General features: G+C 44.7%; 1 long non-coding RNA gene across 1 annotated transcript; it reads right to left on the reverse strand.

Moving 5' to 3' along the window:
* Positions 1-11,465: 11,465 nt before the first annotated feature.
* On the reverse strand, positions 11,466-20,023 carry LOC139066395 (uncharacterized). Its single transcript, XR_011519290.1, has 3 exons — positions 14,505-20,023; positions 13,739-14,429; positions 11,466-12,855 (listed from the first exon to the last, which is right to left on the reverse strand). It is a non-coding gene; the product is annotated as an uncharacterized lncRNA (long non-coding RNA).
* Positions 20,024-21,938: the final 1,915 nt, after the last annotated feature.

Genomic DNA, 21,938 nt, shown 5'->3' on the forward strand with positions numbered 1-21,938 from the left:
AGCATATTATGAAACAAAATATTTTGACCTTGAACAAGATTCAGTATGTTTCACTGTCATTGCTCAGGTGTACAAAGATAAGATAACATGGCTAAAATAGATGTCACACAAACTCTCTCTCTCTCTCTCTCTCTCTCTCACACAAAAACACACACACACACACACACACACACACACACACACACACACACACACACACACACACACACACACACACACACACACACACACCCACACTGTTACAGCCCCCTGCGTTTGGGCTGAGGAGTGGATCTTCCTTTGTTCATCCTGTGAGGTGAACCCCATGTTCCAGCAAAATTCCCCCACCAGAGGGAGCCATTTTCTGGACTTCTTTGGCCTGCTGCTGCTCCCAACAGGGCAGCTGATATGCATCAGCTGATTAAGAGGTCCGAAAAGGAGGGGAAGATGGTTGTATGAAATTCAAAGAAGAGTGGGAGAAATGAGAAACACTGGAAGGAGTAGGAGAGAGGAGGTGATCATTGCTAGGCTAAGGTTTGGACATACTGGGTTAAATAATACATTATTCATGATAGGGAAACATAATACAGGGAAATGTGATTATTGTGGAGAAGACGAAACTATAGGTCATGTTATATTACAATGTCAGAAGTATCGGGCGGAAAGGAGGACAATGGTTCACGCTCTTGGTCAGATGAAAGTGAGGCTGGATCTTGTTGATTTATTCAGACAAAATTCAAGGAGTGACTGTTTTCAGATTTTATTTCGGTTTTTAGAGATAAGGGTGTTTGGGAGACTTTGAGGTCCCCCCCCCCCATTTGGTTTTGTCTTGAGCACGCTGTTCCAGACCACACTCCACACTAGTTGGTGGCAGTAATGCACCATTCGTTGTTTGCCAACCGCCAATAAAACACCAAAAGAAGAAGAAGAAGAAGAAGAAGAGAGGGACTCAGTGTTGCCAGATGTACGATAATTATCGTATTTGTACCATAATTTTGGGCTCTGTACGATGTACGATCAATAGTTTCAAAAATCCTCAAATGTACGATAATTTCACATTGCACCTAGTAACACCGTCTTTTTCTGTGGCTTTCCCAAGTCAATTACATAATTTTAAACTGTTCTGAAGTCAGATTTCACCTCAGTGCTTACAGGTTTGGGGTTAGGGTTAGATGTTAATTTAAACAGGGCAATATAAAACACCTTCTTTGTTATATTATATTGGAGTGAGAAGTCGTTTATAGAACGTTATTATCAAATTTATAATGTACGATAATTTGTACTGAAAAACGATAATTTAGGCCTCTCTGTACGATATTGTGGGATTTTGGATCTGGCAACACTGGAGGGACTGGAAGCGAGAAGCAATGAATGAGAGCAGACGGAGGAGCGCTGAAAGGAGGTTTTTGAAGCTGAGTAAAAGCTGGAGAGAGGAGCTGATACCGGTTGTGACTAAACTGCTGAGCTGGAGAGCTGTGACTGAGACCAGACTGAGAGGATGCTTAGAGGGAAACGCTGCTGCTTTTCTGGTTGGAACGAGAGTTTCCTAGGATCCCTGAGCTGACATCCAGAGCGTTCTCCAAGTGGTTGGGTTCTACACCCTTTTGGCAGGGATCAGAGAGAGTGATGAGTATCGCTACACTTATTTTATCAAGAAGTTGTTTATTAGACCGTCATCACTCATGCCCCTCCACCAGTCACATTTTGGTTTTAAAGCTCCTGTGTGAATATTCCTCCTTAGAACCTTTGTATTAATTTAAAGTTAATACTTGTTGAATGCCAACTCACTTTTTGCATTTTAGTTCACTGGCTTTGGTTGTGAGTAGGGCCTTAGAGATTCAGGCTGCCACGCCTTTTGTGTGTTATCAACCCACCTCAGTATTTTTACTCCCAAATAGGGTTAAATATGCTTTCCTGTTTATTTTTGTTTATTTATTTTTTTGTTGAAAAAGACCATTTTAGTCCCCGAAATGGGTATTATTTGAGATGGTGGATTCAATCCTCTCACTTTGTTTTGTCTTTGCCCCTACAGGCTTGTTGGAGCATCCCACCTGTAGGCGCAGACCCCAGGAGTTCCAAATAAAGTTTATTTTCATTATTTTAAGATTGTCTTGTCATGGTTATGTTGCGGGTCCACCACTCCCAGTGAGCCTTGCTCAGGGCCCGTAACACACACACACACACACACACACACACACACACACACACACACACACACACACACACACACACACACACACACACACACACACACACACACACACACACCCACACCCAGTTTAAGGTGCAAAAATGAAAAAGTATAATGTGAACATGGTAATGAGACAAGTCTAAAGTAGAAACTGAAATATAAGTGAACCTATTATAAATGTAAACAGTCACATGTTGAGGTATCAGGGTTAACTAGCTAGATCTGCTGTAATTGTATTTTTTACCTTATTTTATTCATCGTTAAATACACATATTTACATTTAGTCTGATTTTTAAATGCCACATTTGTTGCCTCTCATTCTAACGTTAACCTTGACCTCTGTAATAACGTTTGTGTGGACCCCCACTATTTTCCAAGAATCTAAATGTGTTTTCTGTGAAAGTAACTAAAAGATTAATGTCAGTAATCATGAGCTGGAGTCTAACTTCTCCTCTTTAATGAAGTCAAGATTGCAGTCGGAGAGATGGACCTACTGGTTTCACAGTCTGCTGACTGATGGTTTCAGAGACTCTCCAGGGGAAAGAAAAATGATCAAATGACAAATTGATGGAGTTGTAGGACAAGAGTAATCCAATGCAACACTTATGTTGTATGCTCCTGCTACAGTGTTCTTGTGGTTTGTTAGTATGAAGGTCACATATCCAGCCCTGGTCAGACATCTGTTAAAAGAAACTTCAGTTCAATAAAAGCAGCTTTATTGTGAGATTAGTTTCTTGGAAATGCATCACATGACTGTAAAACAAGAAGAAACAGATGTTTATGTTTATTCATTTAGCAGACGCTTTTATCCAAAGCGACTTACAATTTATAACCTATAGGGCATGTTGTGATCTGTGGGGGAAACCGGAGTACCCGGAGGAAACCCACGCATGCATGGGGAGAACACGCAACTCCACGCAGAAAGGCCGCAGCCAAGCAGAGTTTCTAACCTGCAACCTTCACGCTGTGAGGCAACTGTGCTAACCACTGCACCACCATGCAGATACAGATACACTTAAAGGTCTGAAATGTGGAAGAATAGAAAGATTACATGAAATGTAAGCAGGTGGTCCAGTACAGTTTAGCTGGAGTGTCGAACAACAGAAGTCTGTCTTAGGGTGGGCCCACCATGGGCGTACGTGGGGATAACCGTACAGGCACAGGTGAGCTGGCTGAATGGGGACAGGGGCTTGCAGAAACAAAAATCATAAAACAAAACATGTTTGCATGGAAGATGGAGGATGGAGGCTTACCGTTGAAAATGGTCGATAAATAAGGTTCTAACCTAAAAGTCGTTAATCTCACCCAGAAGAATGATCAGTTTCAAATGCTGCAATAATAGCAGAGTCATTCTGTCACACCCAGACAAATGTAGTCCTCCTACAGGAATTGACAAGACTCCTGCAATAATCTGTAGAAATGAATCACAGGCAAACACTCAGTCCAACGATGTTCCAGTTGTAGTTATCTGCATACTGAAATCACCTCTGTTGCTATTCAATGGAGATTCCGAAAATGACCAATAAGATTACCGTAAATCCTCCACTATTGGCCTGTATTCAATTAACTGCCAGGTATCATATTTTGGCCGGTGTCGGAGTCGGCGGAGGTGAATAATGGCTGGTATTTTATTATGGCCGGGTGGAATGTGGGGCGGTTGTGTCACCCGTCTCACTTTTGATTTGCCAGTGATAGACCGCGATTTGGTAGGTGCGGAGACGAAGAGGTGGCGAAAATTTGATATCAAGTTCAAAGAGAACGTGCTGATTATGCTGCAGAACACTGGGGAGCAATAGGGGTTGTATGAACTAGTCAACTTCACTATAGTAACTTTTTATGCCTGTCATCGACTAGTCGCTGTCACGTGATAATGACCGGCAAGATGCAGCCCTCGGAAAAGACAGCAGCCTGCTGTCAGCAGGTGACAAGCTCCTGCGCTCGGGGGGGGGGGGGGGGGGGGGGGGGGCAACACGCTGTGCCAGAGCGTCGGTACTGACACGCGATCGTTCATGTCGGCTCATTTCCTTTAATGTTTTCTGTATTCTATTTGTGCCTGATGTGTTTCGCTGCTGTGGAGCGGGGCGCATCACCTTCTCCTCCGGTGACCCACCGATCACTGATGCGGTCGCCAAGCAGCGAGCACTCCGCTGTTTTTGCGGTCGGTAGATCTGCGTCCTGAGCACGGCCACAGTAACATTATCAAATCAGGTAACGCCACCTCAAAAACTAATTTAACACGCAATCGTTCATTTCGGCTCATTTCCTTTAATGTTTTCTGTCTTTTATTTGCACCTGATGCATTTCGCTGCTGTGGATCGGGGCGCATCACCTGCTTTGTCCTCGGTGACGCACCTAACTGATGTGGCCGGCGCGCACTCCGCTGTTTTTGCGGTCGGTAGATCTTTTAGAGCTGCAGTTCAAAGGTAACTCATAAGGTGAACATATATGAACCCAGGTAGCAGTTTCTCTTTAGGATTGAGAGGAGATGCAGGAAGATAATAAACAGACAGGACAGAAAAATAGTCAAATTAAAACAAGTTAGTTTTTGTACCTGGTGGTTGCAACAAACAGACACCGTTGAAGGTAATCAGAAGTGAGGAACAGAAAATGAAATAATTATTTTAATGTTTAGAGCAGCAGGAACTCCGAGAGGCTGGAGGCGCATCAGTGAGTTTGCGGCCGCTGCGCAGGGGGGGGGGGGGGGGGGGGGGGGGGGGGGGCTGAAGCAGGGGGAGGGGGGAGATGGCTGAAGCAGGGGGAGGGGGCAGAGGGCTGAAGCAGAAACTACCATTGTTAAAAGAGATGTGTTTAACTTTGAAAATGTGGGCGCAATTTTAATTGTCAAAAACTCCAGCGAACCATTAGCTCATTTTTCTCAAATAGAAATAGAGGCCTGCCTCTGGTCCTCCTTCCAATAAAGGCCTGGAGCTTGATGAGCTTGAGTCAGATACAAGCCCAGATTAGAGGATTTACGGTAACTTATGAAGCTTATATCATATATATATATATAAATATCCCGGATACTTATATCGATCTAAGTTCATACATCAACCTGTTTGATGTAATTTTAATCCAAAGATTAATGTTTAATTTAGATAATTAAATTTAATGGCAAAAGTTATTTTGAATCAGAAGCTAGGATCTTTGCTTTTCTAATAACCAGAAATATTATACCTTTTCTGTGTTTCGTTTCAATAATGAGGCAAGTTTAAAAATGAAGAAATTTATTACAATTTTAAACTGGAAGATTTGAAACAACAGTTATAAAATGACAATTCAAGGACGACAATTTAATGACAATTTTTTTAACAGCTTTGATATTAAACTTGTTTTAAAAGCAAACCTGTGCCTGTATGGAAGCTAAATGAAAAATACGAGTTTGGATGCGTGAATGAGTTGTTAGAAGGTTTCTTTCACAGAGAGCAGAAGCATTCTGGATGGAATTGATGTCTTGCGGCTAACTGAGTTATTTAGAGAGAAAACAGCATCGAACGCCTTCTCGTGTGCTACCTCAACCAAACAGGACCCTCTTGTGGATCCGGAGATCAGGAGGATGTGGTTCATCCAAGATGACACTCAGTCTGGTAGGGGAGACGCAAGTGTCCGATCGTTAGGGCTGGGGGTAAACGATTATTTTTAAAACGATTATTCTGACGATTATTTTATCGAATAGTCGACTATTCTAATGACTATTTATACAATTAATCTAATGATTATTTTTCTATTGCACAGTTAATAAAAAACAAAAAATCTCTAATAAATTCCTCCAAAAAATTGATTAATTGTTACTGTAAGAGAATAAACACTACAGGCCTCCCATTTTGTACAACACTGCTTTTATTGTGTTGGTTGGTTATGTTCTGGTGATGTGTAGAACTTGGGAGTGCAGGCTGCTGCCTGAGAGGTGGTTGGAGAGACGGAGTGTCTCCATGCTGCTTTGTTTTGGTCACTTATGTGCGTGAGGCGAGTGGTGTTACAACTCTTTCTGGGGAGTTTGGCTCGTGTGCAAAAAGGAAGGGACAATAATGTGGGATTTAAAAGTTAAAATGATGATCAGGTTTATTTACAACTACAAAAAAAAAACAAATCTTTCCATCCACAGGTTGGGAATAATAAAACTAATTCTGCCTGTGGGAAATTAATACAAAAGTACAGATAACTAGGGATGTCCCACTGGGCAAAGATTACTGGGTTTTGGACCAAAATAAGAATCTCCAAAGTTCCAAACTCTAAACTGGGTGGTTAAACCAAACTCAAGGTGATATTTTAAACTAAACCGAAAACCCACAACACTCTAAATGTAATAAAAGGGAGATTTTATTACATTTAGACATTTATTAATTTGTACCACAAATTATTATTTTTTATATGTGTTCAACATGCTTAAATATCGCTTGTTTAATTAACCAACATTTCTAGTGTACAGCGCCTTGTTTGGTTGTAATGCCTTGTGAATGCGCTTTGTAAATAAAATTGGATTGGATTGAAAAAAGATGAACTCTAAACCAAAACGTAACAGCTTATCCAAACGCAAGAAGCTGTTAGCGAAAATGCTAACAGTAGCTTACCAACGTTAAGTTCAAGTTGCCAAGTTTAAATAAACCAAAAACACCCAGCAGCAAACAGACCAGCACGGAGGAGAGACTGCTACCACCAAAACAGCTCTCCTAATGTCTGAAAGAAGCTCCTTTATGAAGGGAGAAACGCTCCCGGTGATTTTCTGCATCTGCTATAGAGAGGGAGCAGCGCATTTGACCCCGGAAGTTGTTGTCCGTTGCCGGGAAACGAAGGCGGGCAAAACAGGAAAGGAACCTAGTAGCGGACGGACGTTGTTCCGGGTCTTCGGTATTTGGCGGAGATGTTAGTGAAGGCGGAGAAGAGGGCGAACTAGAGGAAAAACAGGCAGATTCCATCTCTATTTACAAACTCCTGGGGATGCAACAAGTGGGCGCGGTGCGTCGACTACCGGATCTGACGTCGACGAATTTTTAGAATCGAGCCGTCGACGTCATCGAGGCGTCGCTACAGCCCTACCGATCGTCTGGTCCAGAGTTGTCCTGGGTACAAGGTTGTCAAGCGTTTGGCAGATGGACGTTCTCGTCTTAACTTCAGAAATCAATGACTCTGGGTAGAGTCTTCGTTAGCTGGTTACAGTTCGTTTATTCTTTAGCTATTCTGGTCAGCGTGACTGAACAGCAGGTGGAGTTTTCAGGGACGGCCGTTTTTTGGTACTGCATTACCAATGACTCTACACCACATGTCCTGAACCTAACATAACCTGCTACAGATTTACTCTCCTGTTTTTTTTTTTTTTTTGCAGCAACGTCACCTATAACATCATCATATGACAACTGATTTGAGACCACATGGTTTATGCTTATAATGGCAAGTCCACTGAGACGTTCTTGCATCATAGTAGATCTCAAATAAGTTTGAATCATTTTGAGCTTAGAGAAGCTTCTTTCAGCTGCAGCCACTGTAACAGGAAGGGTGGCAGAGATTCTCAAAGCAACCCACAAGTTCTGGTAAATTTCTGCCAGTTTTTTCTCATGCACGAAGGACACGAGTTCCACACTTGTCATATTCTTTGATGGCAATGGTGGGAAATTCTGCATTTCCTTAGCGAGTTCTGTGCCATCAATGTCTGGCTGACTGTCATGGGTCAGAGCAGTACTTAAAGCTTGGCACTGCTGTAGCAAGTCTTCCTCTCCTAAATAGGGGAGATTGAGAAGCACACCAAAGGTCTTATTCACGCCTCCAAGATTCTGAAATCTTTCATCTAGAGAAGCAACGGCAGTATCCACGACCTTCTCAGTAGCCTAGTGGTAGAGTGTCCACCCTGAGACTGGGAGATCAGGGTTCGATTCTTGGATGGGTCATACCAAAGACTTAGAAAAAATGGGACCCAATGCCTCCCTACTTGACACTAAGCATTAAGGGGTTGGATTGGGGGGTTAAACCACCAAATGGTTCCCGAGCGTGGCTGTGTCTGCAGCTCACCGCTCCCCCAGGGGATGGGTCAAATGCGGAGAACAAATTTCGCACACACACCTGTGTGTGTGACAAGTAATGGGACTTTAACATTAAAAAAATGTGGTTTCCATTTTGTGCAGTGCATCTTGTATTGGCTCATATGGAGACTCATAGCCAAAGTGCCTTTTTGTGTTTCTCGACTGCTTTTGTTTCAGTTCAGCCTCCACGTTCATCTCCTCACACATTTCTTTTGCAGTTGTTTGTGCATCGCAAAATCCAGTGTTTCTGTAACGGGTGAGGGAATCTCTGGTTTTCTTCAGCAAGTCTACAGCCACATCAAGCTGCATGGAGGGTGACTGCATCAGTTCACTGACATACTGGATCGTGCTCAGAATGTCATACCATATGGCAGTACAAATGCAAAAGCGATAGGATCCAATCTCCTCAGCCAAAGACTGGGCTTCAACTCTTACCACAGGGTCTGCGGTTGTTTCCCTCAACTCTAGTAGAGCCTCTCTGATTTGCCCAGTCTGATACCTTACTGCCTCGATGCTTTTTATTCTGCTTTTCCATCTGGTCTCAGCCCATGATTTCAAAGTGATTTTGACATATTTTAGGAGGACATCCCACCTATGGGTGGAGGCTGAGAAGAGCTTGAATAACTTGATTAGATGCCCAAAGTAGCTGAGAGCATCTGGTGAGCTTTTTGCAGCATCCGCTACAACCAGATTTAAAGTGTGGGCACCACATGGGACAAAAAAAGCTCTTGAGTTCAGCTGAAGCAACTTTGCCTGAACACCTCTGTTTTTCCCCTTCATGTTGGCGTCACTGTTTTTCTCCTGTTGACTGATCTGCAACAAGAAATCCCAAGAAATGCTCTTTAACTTGAGGAATGTCTTCTTGTGACGCTAACCTGACTATGACTGAGAGCTGCTCCTTATGACTCAGATCGGGGGTGCAGTCTAAAATAATGGAAAAGTATTTGGAGGTTTTAATGTCTTTCACAATATGTTCTATTATTTTACAACTGATGGAGTCTATCAGTTCATTTTGGATTGTTTTGCCAAGGTAACTGACATGACTGCCAGCTCCACTTACGACTCTGCTAACATGCTGCTTCATCACTGGATCAAATTTGGCCATAAGCTCCACCTCTTTTAGAATGTCCATTGTCCGGTTTATTTAGTGTGTCTGTGGACCCCCTAAATGCCACGTTTCTTTCAGCTAAAGACTGAGTTATTGCCACCAACCGATGTAAGACATCACGCCACCGTTTTCTCCCAGCCTCAGATAGTGCCATCTCTTGTTTATCTATTGTGAGCCCTTTCACAAAACGGACCTCCAAGTCCTTCCACGTTGCCATGTGAGCATTATGTTCTTGGCTCTCCTCATGGGCCTTGAGCAAGTGATCTGCATTTTTCCAGTCCTTTAGTCCTTCCCTAGTCAGTTTCTACTCTCTTTTAGAAAATATTTTACAGCAGAAGCAGTGCAAGCCATCATATTTTTTAGAATGCATAAGCCAGCTTCTTCTGACTTTTTCTCCATTTACTAAGAGTCTGTTAAAAAAGTCATGTTGACACCTTCGTCCATCTTTTTGTTTAGGGAATGTGAAGCTGTTTTCAATTTGAAATGGACCTCTGTGAACCAACTCTGTTCGTACCTTATCTGTTAGAGGAGATGGCCAGTCAGCAGGGTCTATTGGAGAAGAGGAAGATGTGCTTGATGTTGCTGCATCACTGCTAAGGTGTGCTGCTGAGGTGGAGGCAACAGGAGGAGGGCATGATGCTGCAGCTGCATCACTGCTTAATTGTTCGGCTGAGGTAGAGGCGATAGGAGGATTTGCAGGGGTGGGACAAAGAAACTTCAGCAGTGCATCTGAAGACAAAAGAGGAGTACATGACACCAAGCTAAACATCAATACATGATTTCAAGAATAAAATAAAATTCTGAAAAAAAACTGAAATGTATGCACAATGCAGTGTTCATGAAAACATTTGCACTAAACTGGCAGCAGACATAGATGTGTCTCATGCAAGACATTTTTGAACGACGTAGGACAATGTTCTCACGTGCTGCTGATCTGTATCTGTTTAACAGTGGGTTTTCCATTGACCTCGGACATTGACATACTATAACTTTTTTGCAACAATAATCTGTTGCCATAATTTAAAGAAGAAAACCATCAATGAGAATTTTTGCAAAATGCCAATAATTTTCTACTATGAGGTTTAAAAAATCACTCATAAAAAATATAAAACAGACAGAATTGTGAAGAAACTATCAGACAATTACCAAGGACCATCATATAACATTTAGGCGTTATTAAGAAACACTGAATTCTCAGAACACAAAACATCAGAAAATATTCCAAAGCACTAAAATAATCCTAGGTTGCTGCTGCTCTGTTATTGACGCGTTGCTTATTTGACTGAATGTTTACAGTCTGGGAGCCAGATATGCAGCTTATACCAGCTGTTAAACAACTTTAATAAACCATTGTTAAGAGCTAATATATTTATGTCTCATGTCTTAGTGCTGCACAAATGTTACAATATTAAGAAAAAAGCTTAGTTTGTCCTAAAGCATCCCCAGAGTTCTAACTAATAACGTCATGAAATCATCATTTAATTTCAATATTTTACACCTTACCTCTGTCTTTGTCGCGTTTTTCCTCCTCTTCTTTTCTGTTTTTCCTCCCCTGGGCTCCAGATAATTTAGGCCGTTTAGACATGATGAACTAGCTGACTCATCAAACAACCGTTCTCGTAGTAGCAGGTAAAGACGAGGAGGGGGGCGAAGTGGGCGCCACGCGCGGCAACACATAGTGACGTATCATTAATCATTTTTAAATGCACACTGCACTACTTAATAAACTTTGCTAAGAAGGTATTATGTTGTGGGCTTGATATTTTAATATTAAGACACATTAATATCAACTTGCTTTACAAACGTTATGTAACTTTATTTTTTATTATTATTTTTTTTGTGAAGCTAGGGTGTCCCCTGGCTGGCTGGCACCCCTAGCATTTGCCTATAATGCCTATGGACGGGCCGGCCCTGGGTGAGAGGGAGAGCATTCCAAAGATGCGGAGCAGCATGCACAAAAGACACGCACTCCTCTCGCTTTATAATTCATTTTGGGAATACAGAGCAGCAAGCAGTCAGCTGATTTTAGAGGACGCACCAGCGCATAAGGTAAGAACAGCTCTGATAGGTGTGTGTGTGTGTGTGTGTGTGGGGGGGGGGGGGGGGGTTGGGGGGGCTAGGCTATTCAGTGCCTTGTAGACAAATAACAGAATGTTGAAACACACCCTGAAAGTCACAGGCAGCCAGTGGAGACGAGCCAAAACCGGGGCAACGTGACTGCATCTATCTGTGTTTGTTAGAAACCTAGCTACAGCATTTTGAACAGTTTGCAGCCGGTTTAACGCTGAAACAGGAGCATCAATAAGTAGTGAATTTGCGTAATCCCGGCGAAAAGTGATAAAAGCATGCATCACAGACTAATTCCTTGTTTTTTTTTTTATTCTCTTCCCATTTCCCCTTTTCCTTGCCTACATCTTCCCTTCGATATTGTTACACCCCCCCCTTACCACCATTCCCCACCTCTCCTGTCCTCATCTATAATCCCTCCGTAGATGAGTGTGGTGAATGGAGGATAAAACAGGTTTCATTTAAACCATCAGAATTCTGGTCACATTCCTTCTAAGCAGCAACAGAATATGACAGAGGATAAAATACTGAGAGTTGTCCCTCTCTGGCTCCATCTGCTGTTAAGATTTCTCCCTGAGCTGCACCTGGTCGAACTAGCTGCAAGCTAACCTGAAGCTAACCCAAAGCTAACGCGGAGGTGGGAGCTAAGCTAATGGAGGTAGCTACCTTGCTACAACCGGAGCTAACTCTGTGGAACACCCGGACGAGCCCCCATTATGATACACCCCTCCAGGCCTAGGAATTACCAGGAGGGGCAACACAAGTGTGGTGGGAGCAAACACGAGGACAAATAAAAGTTCAAAAGGAGTTTATTAACTAAAAGTGTCCCTGGCAGGTATAAATAAGGTCGATGAAAATAATGCCAGAGGTCTGATTAAATCTATTATTCTAAATACAAGTCTAAAGTTCTGGGCAAGGCCCCACACTCGTACAATACCCAGCCCGGGGTAAGTTTTCCTCCTTCAGGTCCTGTGTTACTCCAGCCGTAACAGGCGTCTCACGCTCTCCCTTTTCTCTCTCTCTTTCTGGAAGCCGGTGGTTCTCCTCCCAGAAAGATCTCTGTGTCGGTATAAAAGGCAAGACTCTAGGTCTCTCGGTTTCCCTCTGGTTGTGGTCAAATGCGGTCTCAGGTTTTCCCTGTTCCGTCTCTCGTCTCTGTATTCTCCGTGTCGTTCCTCTGCTGCTCGTCTCCCTTTTGTGCTTGATCGTGCTCAATCTCTGTTCACTCTTCTCGACTCCCTTCTCTCCTCGACCTCTCTCTCGATTCCGTGTCTTCCTCCTTTGTAAGGCTTCTGATGAGTGCTGATTATCCGCAGCTGGTGTCAGCGGGCCGGCGGGAAGGGTGCGTCTCAGCATGCCTCTCTCCATGGTGCTGATCCTCTGTTTCAGCAGGGCCGGAGCGAGGAGCTGTCCACGGTGTAGTGGGTAAAATGGAGCTCAGGAACGCAGAGGTCATGACACCCGCTCTCGGATGACTGTGTCAAGTTTCTTGGACAGACCTGGACAAGTGGAAATGGAATATTGTGAACTCCAGAAAACTGCATAAACAAATAATAACATTTTTAAAAATTACTTTTGCCACAGTGCCAGTTGTCGTAGAAGTGTTTTGTACCTTGTGCCATCATAGTAAAAGATCTTGCTCTGTATATATTTGTATTGTATTGGACCCGCTTGCCAGGCTTTTTAGTTGCCCTGAATTTCTACAGGAGCTTACGCTCTCTCATGACTGTCAGAATTATTAGCAGCGCATCTATGACGTTAGCAAAATACACGACTGAACTGGTCGTTTATTGTCAACGATGTCATTCACTGTGTCCTCTGTCTTTTCTTTAAAGTGAGGGTCTTCCCTGGGTGGAGACGTATTTCATCCACACTTCCTGTTAGAAAAACGCTTCTGAAAGAGGTGTCTCCTGGTGGACTGAGAGAGCGGCACTGAGGTAGTGATAGACCGCACCCCCCTCAACCCCCCTAAGTGCACTGTTGGAGTTTCTCAATCTAAAAACGAGTTGTTAACGAGCACGGGCGAACTCGCACGTGCACCCACTCACACAAGACTTACTGCTCAAGAGAAAAGCAGACAGATTCTGCAGCATTCTGGAGGATTTCCTGTTAACCACGATCATTAGACAGTGGCAGCTCCAGACAATTTTTATTGGGGGGGACAATGGGGGGTCCTGGTCATTTCAAAGGGGGGTCTCAAGAAAACACAAAAATGCAGTGGACAGCTAGTAACTGCATATTACTGCTACTAAACAACAAAAATACTACTACTACTTTATTTTTCATTAATTAGTTAATTGCAAATTATATCCTTTAATTGCCATAGCCACACACATGACAGAAAATATATTTACAAAAGAGTATCTATTCTCATACTCTCACCACTTCTGTCCAGTTTCCCCCTCCTGTCTGTTGCTCTTTTGTCCAATCTCCTCCTGTCTTCTTCTCTGCTCCTCTTAAAGCTTGGTTTATGCTTGACGCGTCCGCGAGGTTCGCACGGCTCCGCGCGGCAAAATTGCGTCATTTTAACAACCACGCCCCTCCACCGCGCCTCCGCACGGCCCAAACTTAAAGCACCGCGCACCTAGGAAATTTTCTAACCACGCGGACTGTCGGACACGGAAATACATGGCGGACTGGCAAGAACTAGTATGGCAGAGGTTCGTAAATACAGACATTTGTATGATTCAGCTCTCAAAGATCACCGTGATCAACATGTTGTTAATAATTCTTGGAGAGAAATAGCTCGCACTGTCGGAAAATACGAGGACGCTGTTAAAAAATGCTGGAATGCCATGTTGCAAACAACAGTAATTTCTACTTCTACTATGGTGTAGTGTTGGATGCATGCCATAGAGCTCCATGCTGCCCCGTTCAGTTTGGGAGAATATTGGCTCACCGCAGAGAAGAGCCGCATGAACCATAAACGCTGCAAGTTGTGAAGCTCGTTCCATCCGCGAGCCGCATCACCAAGCGGAAAGTAAATGCGTCAAGCATAAACCAAGCTTAAGTCTCCAGCCTCCACTTGTCTTCTCTCCATTCTCCACAGCTGTGATTTACTGCAACATATGAGCTTATAGTACACAAGAATAGGTTAGTATTTATGCTAACAACAGCAACACAATAGAAAGAGATTCACTTTACTCACATTATTGACAGCTCTTTTGTTCAGCCTCCTGTCTTCTTCTCTGCTCCTCTTTAGTACAGTTTCCTCCTGTCTTCTTCTCTGCTGCATTTCTCCAGTCTCCTGTCTTTTTCTCTGCTCCTCTTATGTCTCCAGTCTCCACTTGTCTTCTCTCCATTCTCCACAGCTGTGATTTCCTGCAACAATTGGGTTTATAGCACATTAAACACAGAACTATTTAAACTTGTTAAAATGTAATGTAAGGAATGTACTCACCACTTAAAAGAGAACAATACGTCTGTTTTTATGATTGGCTGCAAAGCGATCAATAACAACATCTACATCCATCTCTTTTGTTCTTCTTGAGCTGATTGCCAGCACAGCAAGATTGCTAGTTAGAACATCGCCACTTCTGTTTCTGAGGTAGGTTTTTAAACTATGTAGGCAGGAAAAGCTACATCCTGTTGATACTGGCAGTGCCATGGAGATGCACACAAGTTTGTATAAGTCAATGAAAGCCTCCTTGTATAATAATAATAATAATAATAATAATAATGCATTGAACTTATATAGCGCTTTTCAAGACACCCAAAGACGCTTTCACACACTCTCACATTCACACACTGCTAGTGATGGTAAGCTACTTGTAGCCACAGCCGCCCTGGGGAGGTCTGACAGAGGCGAGGCTGCCATTTGGCGCCGTCGGCCCCTCTGACCACCACTAACACAGGCAAGTTGGGTGAAGAGTCTTGCCCAAGGACACGACAGCAGGATACCCCTGGCGGGAGCTGGAATCGAACCCATGACCCTCCGATCATGAGGCAACCCGCTCTACCACCTGAGCTACTGCTGCCCCCCTGTATGACCTCAACAGAATCAGCACGTCATGGGGCTGTTGAGAGAGACCCCATTTTGTTTTTTTCTGTCAATGAGGCATTTCAGTTGATGTAGTTCTGCTGAAAGGTTGTCTTCTAATATGCCATGGTGCATAGCCATGGGTTGAAGGGCATCTTGGTGCAGGAAGGTCTTGTGTTTGAGATTAAGAGCTGAAACTCCTTTCATAACATGACCACTGTCAGCAGAGAAGCGCCTATTCAGTTCACTGATAAAACGGTCAAGTACTGGGAAAAAACAGGATTTTGTAGTCTTCAGGTGTTTGCAGTATTATTTTCCTTGTCTGGCTATTGCTGACATGAAACTGCTGCAGGTTGGAGGGCTGTATTATTTTTCTTTTTGCCTGCTGGCACTGCATGTCAATGCCCACTCGCTCACATGTCACTTGCGCCCTGCCACATGGGTCCAAGTTTCACCACTGCGTTCTTCTTTGAGTGTGTCAACCAGTGGCGGATGCCAAATCTAAATCTGTGGCATGTAGTTGGTCAGATAAAGTTTTTGTGAGCCCAAATATGTTCTCCAGCATGTAGATTTGCAAAACGAACTGTGCATCAATCAAGCCATTTCGTGATCTTGCCTCAATAGCTCTATGGCTATTTGTTTGATTGCAGACTTCCTCAAGTGTGGCTAAGATGCTAGGGAGGGTTCGCTTTATTGCCCAAAGACTATAGTACTGACATGCCCATCTGGTATCTGACAGGCGTTTTAATTCCACAGCTCTTTTAGTGTGCTCAAGTTCAGCTTGTTGTTCCATGAAGACTTTGTGAGTTACTGAACCAGAAAAAAAGTTGTAAAGTAGCTGAACTGTGACAAAGCATTCGACAACTGGTTTTACATTGTGGACACAGTCAACTAAAACCAGGTTTAATCTGTGTGCGTGGCAGTGGATGTACACTGCATGTGGGACCTCTCTACGAAATTTTTCCTGAACACCGTTGTTGCAGCCAGACATTACGGACATTGTGTATGTAGCGCAGAACAATAGATATCTGCTCTTTTTTGCTCACGTCTTTTGTTTCGTCCACCATTAAAGTAAAGTGCTCTCTAGTTTAACTTCGTTACTGACCTGTTCTCTCAAAATGCAGGCCATTATGTCAATTAACTCATTCTGAAAGTCATGATGGACATATTTTACATTACCTGGCTCAGTAGATAATTTTTTGGACACAGTGTGATCAAACTTTCCCAGCACATGTAACATTTCAAGGAAATTACCTCTGTTGTTGGACTGCTTATTCTCTAGGTGGCCTCTCTGACCAATGGTTTGACAAGCTGTAAAGCGCAGTGACTCAATAACTGCTCGCATGTAGATTCTGTAACCTTTCTCAGTGGCCTAGTGGTAGAGTGAAAAAATGGGACCCAATGCCTCCCTGCTTGACACTCAGCATTAAGGGGTTGGATTGGGGGGTTAAACCACCAAATAGTTCCCGAGCGCGGCTGTGTCTGCAGCTCACCGCTCCCCCAGGGGATGGGTCAAATGCGGAGAACAAGTTTTGCACACACACCTGTGTGTGTGACAACTAATGGGACTTTTTCTTTTCTTTAACAAGTTTCTTATGTCCATCGTCATGGAGGTGCATCAAAATTCTATATCCATTTTTCTCTCTCTCCTTAAATTCACACCACCCTTCCATTGCCACTTTGTGAGAAGCGCTGGCGTTATGTTGCGCCAATTTCTCTCCTCCCTTTCTCCAGTTTTTAAACCCTGTCTTGGGTGAAGCACTTTTCTGAGTGACCACCAGATCCATGCACACTGTGAAAAAAATGACGACAGGCAAAACAAAAAGCTGAGTCTTTTGACACTGAATATTCAAGCCACTGGTATTGTTTGAACCATGAGTAACTAAAACTCCTGGATGCTAGCTGCCCCTGTGATCCAAAAGAACGACGTGGGTATGATTTTAGCTGAGGCTGTCTTGGTTTCTCGGCTGGACCGTGGCTTAAATCCAGTGTTAAATCCTCTCCGCCGTCACGATTCCCTCCATCCATTCCCACTGCTGTAGCGCTCGATGAGGCACCATTTCTTTCCCTCTGCTCACCTGTTGTCTCCTCCACCTTGAGGGCTGCGACAACTTGCTCTGGTTGCACCTCCTCCGGCATCTCATCAAATTTCTCAGTGTCGTCTTTGTCCAGAATCAAACAGGGCATGCCCTCCACTGCTACAGGTATATTTTCACTTCTATGTGTTTCATTTCCATCTGTTTTCAATTTCTTTTAGGTATGACAAACCGATCCATTTTTAGCTTCATTAAGCTAGCTCCCGCAGGCTTGCGATTCAGCGGCAGCGCCTTGAACACAATTACGTAAGGCGCAGTAACGTTCATGAGGCGGGGCAGCCAGTGACTCTTATGTCTATATTTTTTATATAACAAAAAAGTTATTATTATTGTTCTGCATAATTTGAATAGAAACATTTTAAAATCTTTATTTCGGTTCAGGCTCATATATTTTAGTTAATTAATTAAATTTTTAGTTCAGGAAGGGGGTGGGGCCGGGTCAAATGAGGGGTCAAGGCGTTTGGCAGGGTCTTGAGACCCCCCAAGACCCTGCCCGGCACCGCCGGTGTCATTAGATGAAAAGGGGAGGAGGGCTTTTTTTTTTTCAAGGAGGCAAGCGGCTCAGAGCGCTAATGTGTCAAATCAGCCGATGAGTGGCTGAGCCAGGTCGATGTGTGGCTGCCTCACCTGGAGACCAGTGCGGTTCAGCCACGTAGTGACAATGCTTAGCCATCAGCCACAGCTGGTTCAAAATAAATATGGAGCAGAGTTTTTAACCTGAAGATGGAGATATAATTATGGTTTTGGGCTGAACTATTAAATTTAAAGTAAGTTGCACTAAACTGCCACACTAACGATTATACATGTGTACAGCACCATTAGACACTCATCTATACAGGATATCAGCCAAAAAAAAAAGTTAATTTAGGCGCGACTTGCTCTTTAACCTTTGGGCGCCAACATTTTGTCTTTATTCACAGCCATGTCCTACAGGCTCCCGCTACACAAACATTAGCTCTTAGCAGCTCACCCAGATGCTAATGAGCTTCTCTTTTGAGTAAACAGTAGGGCTGCACGATATTAGGAAAACCTGTGATATTCAATAACAGTGATTAATATTGCGATGACAATATTACTTGTGATGAATAAAAACTTAGCTCAAGAACTAAAATGATCAAAAACAAAGAAATAAAAAAGTTATAAACATGAGAAAAGCAAAAGATGTGAAAAGGGAAAAAGAAAATTAACAAGAAAAAGCAATCAGTGGATCCCAGGAAAAGCAGAATCAGCAGAAAGAGCAGAACTAAGCTAACTCTGGTGTTTGCTAACCATCAAAATTAAGGGCCGCCAGCCTTGGGGGCGGGACTCTAACCTATGAGAACCCACCCAATTGGCCAAATGGGCGAAGAGCTCTATTTGATTTGTTAAAAAAAATGTAATACTTTCGTTTGATTGACAGAATGCATAATGTGTAGCATACATTTGAGCTGACCATTCATTACAATATTTATCTGTTCTTTGCAATATGCATATAGTGCATGCTGATATCGCGATAACAATATATTTACGATATATGGGGCGACGGTGGCACAGGAGTTAAGTGCTCGCCCCGTAATCGGAAGGTTGCAGGTTCGAGCCCAGCTCAGTCTGTCGCTGTGTCCTTGGGCAAGACACTTAACCCACATTGCCTGCTGGTGGTGGTCGGAGGGACCGGTGGCGCCAGTGCTCGGCAGCCTCGCCTCTGTCAGTGCGCCCCAGGGCAGCTGTGGCTACATTGTAGTTCATCCCCACTAGTGTGTGAATGTGTGTGTGAATGGGTGAATGACTGGTTGTGTTGTAAAGCGCCTTGGGGGGTTCCAGGACTCTAGAAGGCGCTATATCAAATACAGGCCATTTACCATTTACCATTTACCATATATTGTGCAGCCCTAGTAAACAGTTGTGATGGGCAGAAGACGGAGGCTGCCGGGCTCCGAGGGTGTGTTGATTGGACACCAGCTGGTCCTCGTTATCCATGACGAGGCCAGGGAGGATAAAAAGGTGACAGGCCTACTGAGAGGGGTGCGTGGTCGACCTGTCAGTGTGGCATCGGACTTTGGGGGGTAGGGTCATTCGCAGTCGGGTAGGGCTGCCGGCGACGAAGACAGTTAAATAGGCATGCAGCGTTCCAGTGCTAGGAGGGAAGGCTTGACGCCTTCTTTAGACAGTGAGGGCTGGGCATAGATGATGCCGAGACCACGCCGATATCTGCCGCTACGGATTCAGGCAGTTGGACTTATATTGTGGACTTACCGCCGTCTTCGCAAGCTGCACCCCGGGGTGTTGGACGGCGTTGGAAGCTCAGACCCCGGGGAGGGGGGTCACCACATCTGAGACAGCTAAGTACCGCTGCTTGTGTGACTCATGCTGGACTGTTGGTTTTATGAGTGAGGGCTCGGGCCATGGTGTTTTATTGTTGTGTGTCATTATTCGTGTAATAAAGCATGTCTTTTATAAGTCGTTGCTTACTGGTGGTGTCTTCAGGTTCTGTCTGGAGGGCAAGATATTCTGCCCGTGCTGCCCACTGCTACTTTCATTACACTGGTGTCAGAAGTGGGATCTAGCAATCCAGAATGTCAGAACCTGAAAATAACACACCTCCTCAGTTGAGACCAGCTGAAAATCAGCCCGTGAGTGCAGCGGCTCGGCCGATTTTTATGCCGGAGAGCTTTTCCGGTGTTGGCCGTGAATGGGCAGACTGGGTTGGACAATTTGAAATGGCAGCCGATGTAAATAACTGGGATGAGCCCCTTAAGTTGAAGTTTCTGTGTCTTCTGCTGTCTGACAAGGCTCGAGAGGTTTATAATGGCTTGTCGGGGAGTGTTAATGCTAATTATGCCATGTTAAAAGAGCAAATGGGGAAGTGTTTGGATCCGTGTGACAGCGCTGATTGGAATAGAGCTGTTTTCTCCGCTCGACGCAGGTGGCATAATGAAAGTGTCCGTGACTTCGGGATGGCATTACGACGGGCTGTCGTTAAAGCTTATCCGACAGTGGATCCCAATACACGAGACCTGTTGGCTAAAGATCAGTTTATAGCTCATGTGGGGAATGGAGACATGAGAGTGTGTTTACCGAGTGCCAAGCCCGCGTCGCTTGAAGCAGCCATCGACCTGGGGGCGGAGCTTGAGCTCATTAGGAGCTTGGAGACCAGCTCAGTATCGAACGCAAGAGTGAGGGGGATAACTGTGAAAGATGCTGATGATAAAAGCATTGCTTCGCTAATGGGGGTGGTTGAGAGCTTGAGACAGGAGGTGAAATCCCTCCAGGAAGTGGTGCACACAGTCAGTACCTGCTGCATCTAGTTCCCACCGTCGTGACGCTCAGAACACAACCTTGCAGCCTAGGCAAGAATATTCCTGGAAGGAAGGAAATGAGAGGTTGGGAGGCTGCTGGGAGTGTGGTTGTAACCGGCATATACGTCGGGACTGCCCTTATGTTCAGGGAAACTAGAGGGGGCGTGTATCGTGGGTCAAATGCCCGCCCCCTTCTCCGTTGTTGAGACCCCTGTAAGAAGAGGAAATGCTGGGTACTTGAAGGCCAGGATAGTTGAAGCCTTTGCCTCAGAAGACAAGTATGTGACGAGGCTGAAGGAAACATTCACTATGATGGTGGATGCGGTGAAGTGCCATCAGGGCAGAGCATCGGTGCAACAAAAGAGGGCACATGATTTTAGGGCCTCCCGCCAGTTCTACGCGGAAGGTGACTTAGTGTGGGTCAGAAATAAGCTGAGGAGGCGAGGGGTGTGTCCCAGGCTTCAGAGGCGAGATAGAGAACCATTTAGGGTTCTCGAGCGGGTGACAGATGTGTTATACAGGCTAGTACCCGTCGAGGGGGGTCCTGAGAGTGTGATTCATTTCAACCGACTTAAGCCGTGCACTTCTCTTCCAAAAGTTGCAGCACCGATGGCTGTGGGGTCCCGAGAGAGAGCGAGGCAGAGTCTGCGTCAGCAGGATGCCGCCTGGGAGGACACCAGCAGGGTTCATCGACGGTCTGCAGAGACAAGCATGTCTGGCGACGCAAGTGACCCGGCCCCATCATGTGGAGAGGCTGCTCGAGGAGGTGCTGCTGCAGGAGGACCGGAAGGACGTCTCCCTGGGGAGATCGACGGACATGGAGCTGCGGAACAGCGAGTGGTTCATCAGCTGGATGCCACCTGGGAGGACATCAGCAGGAGTGCTCAATGGTTTTCGGAGACGAAGGGCTCCGGTGATTCAAGCAACCCTGCCCCATTGCATGGAGAGGCTGCTCGAGGGGGTGCGGTTGGAAGAGGATCGGGAGGACGTATCCCTGAGAAGGTCGAGGGACCGGGAGCTGTGGAGCAACGCGTGGTTCGTCAGAGGAGACCCCCTGTTTGGCATAAGGATTATCATGTGGAGATCTAGGACTCAAGGGCGAGTCCCTCAGGACAAAGAGAGGGAGAGTGTGATGGGCAGAAGACGGAGGCTGCCGGGCTCCGAGGGTGTGGTGATTGGACACCAGCTGGTCCTCGTTATCCATGACGAGGCCAGGGAGGATAAAAAGGTGA

This window comes from Nothobranchius furzeri, chromosome 2 (genome assembly GCF_043380555.1).
Source record: "Nothobranchius furzeri strain GRZ-AD chromosome 2, NfurGRZ-RIMD1, whole genome shotgun sequence".
NCBI classification, from domain to species: Eukaryota; Metazoa; Chordata; class Actinopteri; order Cyprinodontiformes; family Nothobranchiidae; genus Nothobranchius; species Nothobranchius furzeri.